The sequence below is a fragment of the Colobus angolensis genome, unplaced genomic scaffold (assembly GCF_000951035.1).
Source record: "Colobus angolensis palliatus isolate OR3802 unplaced genomic scaffold, Cang.pa_1.0 Scaffold170, whole genome shotgun sequence".
NCBI classification, from domain to species: Eukaryota; Metazoa; Chordata; class Mammalia; order Primates; family Cercopithecidae; genus Colobus; species Colobus angolensis.
In genome coordinates, this window is record NW_012114822.1 from 154791 (window position 1) to 165721 (window position 10931).

A 10931-nucleotide genomic window follows, 5' to 3' on the forward strand; every position below is an offset into this window, starting at 1 on the left:
GTGCATCATCACACCCAGCTGATTTTTGTATTTTTAAGAGAGACAGGGTTTCTCCATGTTGGCCAGGCTGGCCTCGAATTCCTGACCTCAAGTGATCTGCCAGCCTTGGCCTTCCAAAGTGCTGAGATTACAGGCGTGAGCCACCATGCCTGGCCCAGAAGTTTACCTATATAGTCTAAAAAGGGAGGAACCCTCGTTCTGGAAATTACCCACCCCTTTCCTGGAAACTCATGAATCACATGCAAGGGAAACTCAGCAATGAGTAACTCAGAGGAGTGGTTAGAATTTAGGGCTTATATAGAGGCCAGGCTCAGTGGCTCATGCCTGTAATCCCAGCACTTTGGGAGGCCAGGGCAGGCAGATCACCTGGGGCTAGGAGTTTGAGACAAACCTGAGCAACATGGTGAAACCCCGTCTCTACTAAAAATACAAAAATTAGCCGGGCATGGTGGTGTGTGCCTGTAGTAATCACAGCAGCCTCTGGAGGCTGAGGCACAAAATCACTGGAACTGGGGAGGCAGAGGTTGCAGTGAGCCGAGATAGCACCACTGCATTCCAGCCTGGGCGGCAGAGTGAGATTCCGTCAAAAAAAAAAAAAAAAAAAGACCATGGCCGGGCACGGTGGCTCATGCCTCTAATCCCAGCACTTTGGGAGGCTGAGGCTGGTGGATCACCTGAGGTCAGGAGTTCTAGACCAGCCTGGCCAACATGGTGAAACCCTGTCTCCACTAAAAATACAAAAATTAGCCAGGCATGGTGATGGGCGCCTGTAATCCCAGCTACTTGTCGGGGCAAGGCAGGAGAATCTCTTGAATCCGGGAGATGGAGGTTGCAGTGAGCCAAGATCACACCACTGCACTCCAGTCTGGGGGACAAGAGTGAGACTTCATCTCAGAAAAAAAAAAAAAAAAAGACATATGTGGAGGGATAAAAGAAGAAAAGAGGCCAGGAATAGTGGCTCACGCCTATAATCCCAGCACTTTGGGAGGACTGCTTGAGCCCAGGAGTTTGAGACCAGTGTAGGCAGCATAGTGAGACCCATGTCTCTACAAAAAAAATTGGTGGGGCACGGCTGTGTGCCAGCTACTCAGGAGACTGCAGCAGGAGGATCTCTTGAGTCCAGGAGGTTCAGGCTGCAGTGAGCTAAGATTGTGCCACGGAGATCCTGTCTCAAAGAAAAAAAAAAATGCCATGTCCAGAATTTATTCTTTCCGGTGGGTTCTTGATCTCGCTGGAGTTTATTCCTTCAGATGTTCAGATGTGTCCCGAGTTTCTTCCTTCCGGTGGGTTCATGGTCTCGCTGACTTCAGGAATAAAGCTGCAGACCTTCGCAGTGAGTGTTACAGCTCTTAAAGGTGGTGCATCCGGAATTATTTGTTCCTCCTGGTGGGTTCGTGGTCTCACTGACTTCAGGAATGAAGCTACAGACCCTCGCGGTAAGTGTTACAGCTCAGAAAGGTAGTGTAGACCCAAAGAGTGAGCAGCAGCAAGATTTATTGTGAAGAGTGAAAGAACAAAGCTTCCACAGTGAGGAAGAGGACCCAAGCTGGTTGCCGCTGCTGGCTTGGGTGGCCAGCTTTTATTCCCTTATTTGACCCCACCTACATCCTGCTGATTGGTCTATTTTACAGAGTGCTGATTGGTGCCTTTACAATCCTTTAGCTAGACACAGAGCGCTGATTGGTGCATGTACAATCCTTTAGCTAGACACAGAGCACTGATTGGTGCTGATTGGTGCATTTACCATCCTTTAGCTAGACAGAGCGTTGATTGGTGCATTTATAATCCTCTAGCTAGATGGAAAAGTTCTCCAAGTCCCCACCGACCCAGAAGCCCAGCTTGCTTCACCTCTCAGTTCCCCCTCTAAACAGGACACCCCAGTTGCTGTTGGAAATTGGGTGATGACTGCTCTAGCTACGTCCTGCTGGATAGGGGCGAAGAAGGGGTCCTGCACTTGTAGTGTCCTCCAGAGGGCAACTCTTCAGGCCAGTGAAAGGGCCAGCGGGTCAGTCCGGGTGTCCTCGGTAGAAGTTTTTAGTTGAACTTAATTGGGGTTCCATTTGTAAAACCATCTGTAGCTTGATAGTCTCCATCCTGGAGGAAACAAATTTGACAAGGAGGTTAAAAATACAGGATCTGAAGGTGAGTAATAGCAAGATGGCTGCCATGGGACCTAGAAAGGGGAGAAGCCATGTTGCCCAACTCCAGAGATTGTTATAAGAGTTTGAAAGGTGTAGTCTGATTTCAGAAGCATTTTCCTATAAATGCCAGGCGGCGTTTCATACTATCCCTGACTGGTTAGTGTAAAAACAACACTCTTCCCCTAAGAAGGTGCAGAGTCCTCCTTTCTCAGCAGTGAGGAGATTGAGGCCTCGGCAGTTCTGGAGAGTCACTGCTGCCAAAAAGTTTATTTGGGATTGTAGAGTAAGGATAGATTTCGCTATTTCTTGCAAACTGCCTGAGAAATCTTTTGAGAGTATATGGTAGTAGGATAATGAAGTAGATAAACTGGCTATTCTGGTTCCTGTAGCAGTAGCCACTCCTAACCCTATAAGTAGGGGTATTAGTTGTATGGCTCTGCACTGACGGACTTGAGCTTCGAGGGGCACTGATGGGGTCTGATTTCCTGGGGCAATGTTAATGTTGGAACTTAGAAAGACTAAGGTGCAGGTGCCTGTCCAGTTAGTGGGGAGGCAGATATAGGTTGATGTTCCACATAAGAATATACCTTGGCTGGGTAGACAGAACTGGTCGTATGTTAAAAAGGTGTGTGAGTTTGTTGTTTTCATTTTCCCATACTCCTAGAGTACTTGCTAAGGTAGCTCCAGTGAGCAGCTGGAAAGGGGTGTTGGGAGCAAACTGAGTGGCTCCCTGTGTTCTGTTTTCCCATTGGAGAAAAAATCATTTTGTATCTACTAGGAACCATTGGAGAGAGTGATTGAAAGAGGGGATGAGAAAGCATTCACTAGTGGTGCGGTGCTGCTGCAGGGGGTCCGGGGTGAATGGTCATGCAGGGAGTATGTTTGCCATTACAAAACCTGGACTGTTTGTTAAGCAGGGAGGAGGTGATGATTTTTGGAGGCCCTGAGAAGCAGACAAGCTGTCTGAACGGAGCTGTTTGAGTAACTCGGAAGTTACTCTGATTAGTTGGGGCTTGAAGTTATAGGGTGTAATTACACTGATGGGGTAGTAGGTGCCCCAGGGGCAGGCCTGATAACAGGTTGCATTGGATGCATAAAGGGGCTTGGAAAAATAAGATGGCATTCGTAGTTACAGGGCCATGTATGGGCTTTTCATTGCTTGTGTAATAGGTGAGGGTGGAAATGTAAGAATGTAAAAGTTGGATTGCGTGTCCTGTTAGGGTATTCTTGGTCCTATCAGAGATGGGGAAGTTGGCTAATGATTGGATATTTAGAAGTCGGAAAGGGTCTTTTCCTTCATAATGAGGGCGGTAGGTTAAATTGGTAAAGACCCAATTTTTTGCGGGAATAGAACTGGCAACATAAGCAGAGGTTGATAGATACAAAGCCAACAGTCCTTTGCCAGGGAAGGATTGGACTAGTTTAACAGAGAGTGGGTTAAGTTGAGAGTCTTATAGAGGTAATTAGGAGCTAGTGGAAGGAGAGGGGTGATTTTATGAGGTATCCAAGGAAGCAGGAGGGATAGATAGGCAAAGAGTAAATAGGAAGGTAAAGAGGGTGCTCTGGAAGATGAGATCATTTTATCCAGGCTGAGTTAAAGGTAGGAGTAAATTGCTGTCAGAAGGAAGGAAGATAGAAAGAGGGTTGATTTGATTAGTATTTTCTTCCTGACAGGAGCTACAGTATATAGTCCTATTGCAAAGAGTATGGTTAGTATGCTGCTTAATAATATGACGAAATAGTAAAAGGCTTCCATTAAAGGGGCAAGGAGAGGTGTTAAAGATTATGTAGGTTTTCACTTATCTTTTTTAAGGAGGAAGGGGTTTTTTTCAGGATCAGTGGTAGGAACCTTTTTAGTCTGGGATGTTTCCTTCTGAAATAGGAGATGCAAGTCCTCCAACGGTTTGCAGGTGTATCAAGGCTGGTCTGGATGATCTTGGGATTCCTGAGCTGACAGTCCCTCAAGTTCCTCAGGGGGTGTCCAAAATTTAACTCGGGTGTGGTGAATCCAAGATTCCACTCCTGCCACCTTAACTGCAGTGGGGGTAGAAAGGATTACCAAGTATGGTCCTTCCCACAGAGTCCATAGATGGGGAGGCAGAGGGGAGAGATTTGACCAACACTGGATCTCCTGGTTGAAACAAGTCTGTTCCCTTTTCTCTGAGACATCCTTCAGGTAGGTTTTTAAGGTTTCGTTGATATTTTGCCAAAGAAGTTATATCTTTGACCAGGTCGGCCGTTTCCTGATCAAGTAGGAGGTCATTTCTGAGAAAAGGTCGTCCATACAGCATTTCATATGGACTGAGCCCCATTTTGTGAGAATTTCAGAGTCTCAACAAGGCCATGGGCAAAAGAGTAGGCCATGGGAGATGAAGTTTCTTGTGTTAGTTTCCTTAAGTGCCTCTTGAGTGTTTCATTTGCCTTCTCCACCTTCCCTGAGGATTGTGGCCTCCAGGCGCAGTGAAGGTGATATTGTATCCCTAGCGCCCTGGAAATTCCCTGAGCTATCATGGCTTTAAAAGTCAGACCATTGTCACTCTGTAAGCTTTGGGGGAGCCCAAATCTATGAATTAGTTCATGAATTAGGACTTTAATCACTTCCTGAGCCTTCTCTGTCTTGCGGGGGAAAGCTTCTATTCAATTTGTAAAGGTATCAACACAGACCAACAAGTGTTGAAATCCCTTTGACTTAGGCATATGGGTGAAGTCTAACTGCCAGTGCTCTCCGGGATAGTGACCTATTCTTTGTTCCCCCAAAGGAGTCTTACAATGGACCAAGGGATTATTCCCTTGGCACACCTCACAGGCTTTGACTACCTGTCGGATGGTCCGGAGGAAATTCGGCCCTGTAAATAGGGATTTGGCCATTTGATGAGTGTTTTCAATACCCATATGAAAAGTTTGGTGGAGGGTTTTAAGTATTTTCCACTGGCTAACTTCGGGTGTAAGTACCTTTCCTTCTGTCGTTAACCACCCCGAGGGGAGAAAACTATGCCCCCGAGAAAGTCCCCATTCTGTTTCAGTCGGGGAATACTAGGGCTTAATCTCGGAGGGGGTTGTTCCATACCAAGGGTACTTCTGTAGGTATTTCCAATGGAAGGTTCTGCCTGGCAGCAATTTTGGCCTCAGCATCTGCCCAACGGTTTCCTTCTGCCTCTTCTCCTTCACCTTTCGGATGGCTGTGGTAGTGTAAGACTGTCACCTCCTTGGGTTTTTGCACTGTGTGCAGTAACTCCATAATTTCCTTGTGGTATTTAATGGGGGTTCCCCCAGAGGTTAGGAACCCCCTTTCTTTCCATATTGCAGCATGGGCATGTAGGATTAGATAAACATACTTGCTATCTGTATACACGTTTATTCTTTTTCCCTTTCCCAGTTCTAAGGCTTGGGTAAGTGCCACTAGTTCTGCTAACTGGGCGCTGGTCCCTGGAGGAAAAGGCTTACTTTCAAGTACGGTTACATCACTAACTATGGCATAACCTGCCCTTCATATCCCATTCTCCACAAATGAACTTCCATCAGTATATAGGTTAAGGTCAGGATTAGCTAAGGGGAATTCTAAGAGATCCTCTCAAGCGGCATAAGTCTGGACTACAGTTTGTTGACATTCATGCTCAATTGGTTCCCCATCCTCTGGGAGAAAAGTGGCAGGGCTGAGGGCCGCACACGTATGTATTTGAAGCACCGGTCCCTCAAGGAGTAGCACCTGGTATCTAAGCAGGCGGTTGTCTGATAGCCATAAACTTCCTTTTGCACCTAGTGTGCCATTTATATCATGAATAGTCCAGACAGTGAGATTCTTTCCTTGTATTATTTTGATAGCCTCTGACACTAAGACGGCCACTGCTGCAACTACCCGTGAACAGTGAAGCCAGCCTTTTGCTACTACATCAATTTCCTTACTGAGGTATGCCCCTGGTTGTGGGGTTGTCCCCCGACTCTGAGTGAGGACCCCAAGAGCTATCCCTGCTCTCTCTGTGATGTATAAAGAGAAGTTTTGTCCTGTGGGAAGGTTTAAAGCTGGAGCTTGTACTAGGGCCTGTTTTAAGGTTGTGAAGGCTGTTTCTGCCCCTGGTTCCCATTCCACTAGATGAGTATTTGCCCTCTGGATCTCCTTGATTAGAGTATAGAGTGGTCTGGCCATCTTTCTCTATCCAAGGATCCATAGTTGGCAAAAGCCAGTGATTCCAAGGAACCCTCACAACTGTTTTAATGTCTTAGGGTGAGGGTAAGCCAGTATAGGCTGTATTCGTTCCTTGCTGAGGGCCCTGGTCCCTCTGGCTAAGATTGGGCCTAGATATTTGACCTGCTGTAGGCAAAGCTGGGCCTTCGATCTAGACACCTTGTACAAAAATTAGCCGGGTGTGGTGGAACATGCCTGTAATCCCAGCTACTCTAGAGGCTGAGGCAAGAGAATCACTCGTACCCGGGAGGTAGAGGTTACAGTGAGCCGAGATCATGCCACTGCACTCCAGACTGGACGACAGAGCGAAACTGTCTCAAAACAATAAATAAATAAAATAAAAAGTTAAAATGATAAAAATGATAAAATAAAAAATTAAAATAATAAATTAAAAAAAGGAGAGAAAGAGTAATTGACTCAGAGCCACCTGTGCAGGAGACCGGAGTTTTATTATTACTCAAACCAGTCTCCCCGAGCATTCAGGGATCAGACTTTTTGTTGTTGTTGTTGTTTTGATACGGAGTCTCGTTTTGTCGCCCAGGCTGGAATGAAGTGGTATGATCTTGGCTCACTGCAACCTCGGCCTCCTGGGTCCAAGCAATTCTCCTGCCTCAGCTTCCCAAGTAGCTAGGACTACAGGAAGGCACTATCACGCCCAGCTAATTTTTGTATTTTTAGTAGAGATGGGGTTTCATCATATTGGCCAGGCTAGTCTCAGACTCCCGACTGTGTGATATGCCGGCCTCGGCCTCCCAAAGTGCTGAGATTACAGGCGTGAGCCACTACGCCCAGCCAGGATCAAAGTTTTTCTGGATAATTTGGTGGGTGGGGGAAGCCAGTGAGCCAGGAGTGCTGATTGGTTGGATTGCAGATGAAACCATAGGGAGTTGAAGCTCTCTTCTTGTGCTCAGTCAGTTCTTGGGTGGGGGCCACAAGATCAGGTGAGCCAGTTTATCCATCTGGGTGGTGCCAGCTGATCCATCAAGGCAGGGTCTGCAACGTATCTCAAGCACTGGTCTTAGGAGCAGTTTAGGGAGGGTCAGAATCTTGTAGCCTCCAACTGCATGACTCCTAAACCTTAATTTCTAATCTCGTGGCTAATTTGTTAGTCCTATAAAGGCAGTCTAGTCCCCAGCTCTTTCGTTTTGGGAAAGAGCTGTTATCCTCTTTGTTTTTGTTGTTGTTGTTGTTGTTTGAGATGGCGTCTCGCTCTGTCGCCCAGGCTAGAGTGCAGTGGCGTGATCTTGATCTTGGCTGACTGCAAGCTCTGCCTCCAGGGTTCATGCCATTCTCCTGCCTCAGCCTCCCAAGTAGCTGGGACTACAGGCACCCGCCACCACGCCCAGCTAATTTTTTTGTATTTTTAGGAGAGACAGGGTTTCACCATGTTAGCCAGGATGGCCTCGATCTCCTGACCTCATGATCCGCCTGCCTCGGCCTCCCAAAGTGCTGGAATTACAGGCGTGAGCCACCGCGCACGGCCCTTTGTTTTAAACTATAAACTAAGTTCCTCCCAAAGTCAGTTCAGCCAACACCCGGGAATGAACAAGAACAGCTTGGAGGTTACAAGCAAGATGGAATTGGTTAGGTCAGATCTCTTTCATTGTCTCAGCTATGATTTTGCAATGGCAGTTTCAATATTCTCCACAGCATCAGCACCAGCTTCCACTCTAGGCATTTACTGGCTTGTCATCTGCCTCCTGCACCAGAGAGTAACACCATGAAAGCAAGAACTTTGCCTTGTTCTCTGTTCTATTCTCCATTCCTAAAACAGTGCCTGGCCTGGCATTTAATAGGCTCTCAGTGATGTTTGTTGAAGAATAAATAAACAAACCTTGATCTTCAGAGGAATGACAAGGTACATTTAGAGTGTGTAGCTTGAATCATATTTCAACACAAATCAGAAACCAGAAGTATTGCCACCCCAGTTGACACTGTTGAGGAAAAACTTTTCCTTTTATTAGGTTCAGCACCCGGAGTATGCAAATTAAATTGACAAAAGACAGGTTAGCAAGAGAAAAGATCTTTATTCATGTAGGTATAGAAGTTCGCAGAAAAATATGGCCCAACGAGGCAGTTTGAAATCGGGGCTTCATAAGGGAAGGACCCCTAAGGAAAAACAAATGACTTTTAGTGAAACTAAATGGGTCCCAAGGAGAACAGATGGAAGATACGATGGTTTTGAAACTGCCTTTGCCCAGATTGGGACAGAGCGAGAACTCTAGCCTGGCTGACTCCATCTTGCTTCTAGCCTCACAAGCTGGCTGTCTTTACTCATCCCTGGGCATAGGCCAAGCTAACTATGGGAGGAATTCAGTGTACAGTTTAACTTTGAAGCAAGGATGATAATAGTCCTGCCTTAAAACTAACTCCCTCCTTGCTCAGGGACAGAAAACCACCTTTGACCACCTTTGCAAAACGAACGAAAGGCCACAAGATTAGGATTATGGGAGAGGCCTGAATTATGTTAAGATGTTGGTGCAGGGCCAGGCACAGTGGTTCACGCCTGTAATCCCAGCACTCTGGGAGGCCGAGATGGGTAGATCACCTGAGGTCGGGAGTTCGAGACCAGCCTGATCACCATGGAGAAACCCCGTCTCTACTAAAACTACAAAATTAGATGGGCGTGGTGGCACATGCCTGTAATCCCAGCTACTCGGGAGGCTGAGGCAGAAGAATTGCTTGAACCAGGGAGGTGGAGGTTGCAGTGAGCTAAGATGGCACCATTGCACACCAGCCTAGGCAACAAGAGCGAAACTCTGTCTCAAAAAAACAAAAAGTAGGTGCAGTTTGTTTGTTTGTTTAAGGCAGGATCTCACTCTGTCACCCAGGCTGGAGTGCAGTGGCACCGTTATAGCTTATTGTTGAAGTCTTGGCCTCTCCAGCTCAAGAGATCCTCCTTTCTCAGCCTCCAGAGTAGCTGGGACTACAGGTGCATGCCTCATACCCCACTAATTTTTTAAAATTTTTGTAGAAGGCAGGGCATGGTGGCTCACGCCTGTAATCCCAGCACTTTGAGGCCAAGGCGGGCACATCAAGAGTTCGAGGCCAGCCTGACCACATGGTGAAACCTCGTCTCTACTAAAAATACAAAATTAGCTGAGTGTGGTGGCACATGCCTGTAATCCCAGCTACTTGGGAGGCTGAAGTAGGAAAAGTGCTTGAACCCAGGAGGCAGAGGTTTCAGTGAGCTGAGATCACACCACTGTACTCCAACCTGGGCAACAAGAGCGAAACTCCATCTCAAAAAATAAATTGTAGAAACAAGATCTCCCTGTGTTGCTCGGGCTGGTCCCAGACTCCCAGGCTCAAATGATCCTCTCGCCTCAGTCTCCCAAAGTGCTGGGATTGCAGGTGTGAGCCACTGCACCTGGTCTTGCTTCTTTTTTTGCTTTTTTTGATTTAAAAGAAAACACTTTACTGTTCAGCAATTAAAACAGCCAAATACGTATTTTTCTCCATAATTTATTGTGATGTTGTCAACATCAAGTAAAATGCTCATTTTCATCATTTGCTTCTGTTCCTGTTTTCTTGAACAAGTCTTCAATTTTCCTTCCAAAATGTTGCATGCCACACTTGAGGCAATGAAGCAGAAGTATTTTTAAACATGACAGCTAAGAACATTCATCTACAGCAACCTATATGCTCAATACATTTCGTGTGATCCTAGTAGTTTTTTCACAGCCTTCTATAAGTTTTTGGAAAACATTTGTCATGGTGACTTTCACATACCTTCACCTCAAAGGCTTTCTTGCACCTCGCAGAGCCCAGCTACGGGCCCACAGGCTCCGCCGCCGCCACCACGCTGGCATGACTGACCATTCTTCGCGCTTCTTCCTCACCGGTCGCGTGAGAAAGCTGGCCTTGCTTCTATAATCCTTTACTGCTCACAAGTCATGTGGCCAGAGGTCACAAGACTTGTGACTTCCCCAGGTGCTCCTATAGGTAACATCATTATTGTAGAACCTAAGATTGCTTTTTTGAAATGTTTTTCAGATTTTTGCACTCTGGCAACCAACTGACCCCACCTGAACCCATGAGTTATGATTCAACTTGTCCTGTGTCCTCACCCAAAGGTGGGCTCAGCACACTAGGACCATTTCCCACACCCCTACAATTTCATCCCCAACTGATGAGCAGCACACATTCAACAGCTCCCTGCCCACCAAACTATCCATACAAACTCCAGCCTCTGAGTTTTCAGAGAGGTTGATTTGAGCAATACCTCAGGTCCTTCTGCTTGGCTAGCACTGTGTTAATAACACTTCTTCTCTACTGCAATATCGCGGTCTCAGGGAATTGGTGTTGTCTGTGCAGTGGGCAGAAAGAACCTGTAGGGCAATTACAGTTTTGTGACAATGTCTGTTTGGGTGTGATGATTTTAAGAGTCAGTCACTCTTCGTCCGGGCGTGGTGGCTCATCCCTGTAATCCCAACATTTTGGGAGGCCAAAGCAGGAGGACCACATGAGTCCAGGAGCATGAGATGAGCCTGAGCATCATGGCAAGACCTCATCTTTAGAAAAAATACAAAAAATTGGCCGGGCGCGGTGGCTCAAGCCTGTAATCCCAGCACTTTGGGAGGCCGAGGTGGGTGGATCACGAGGTC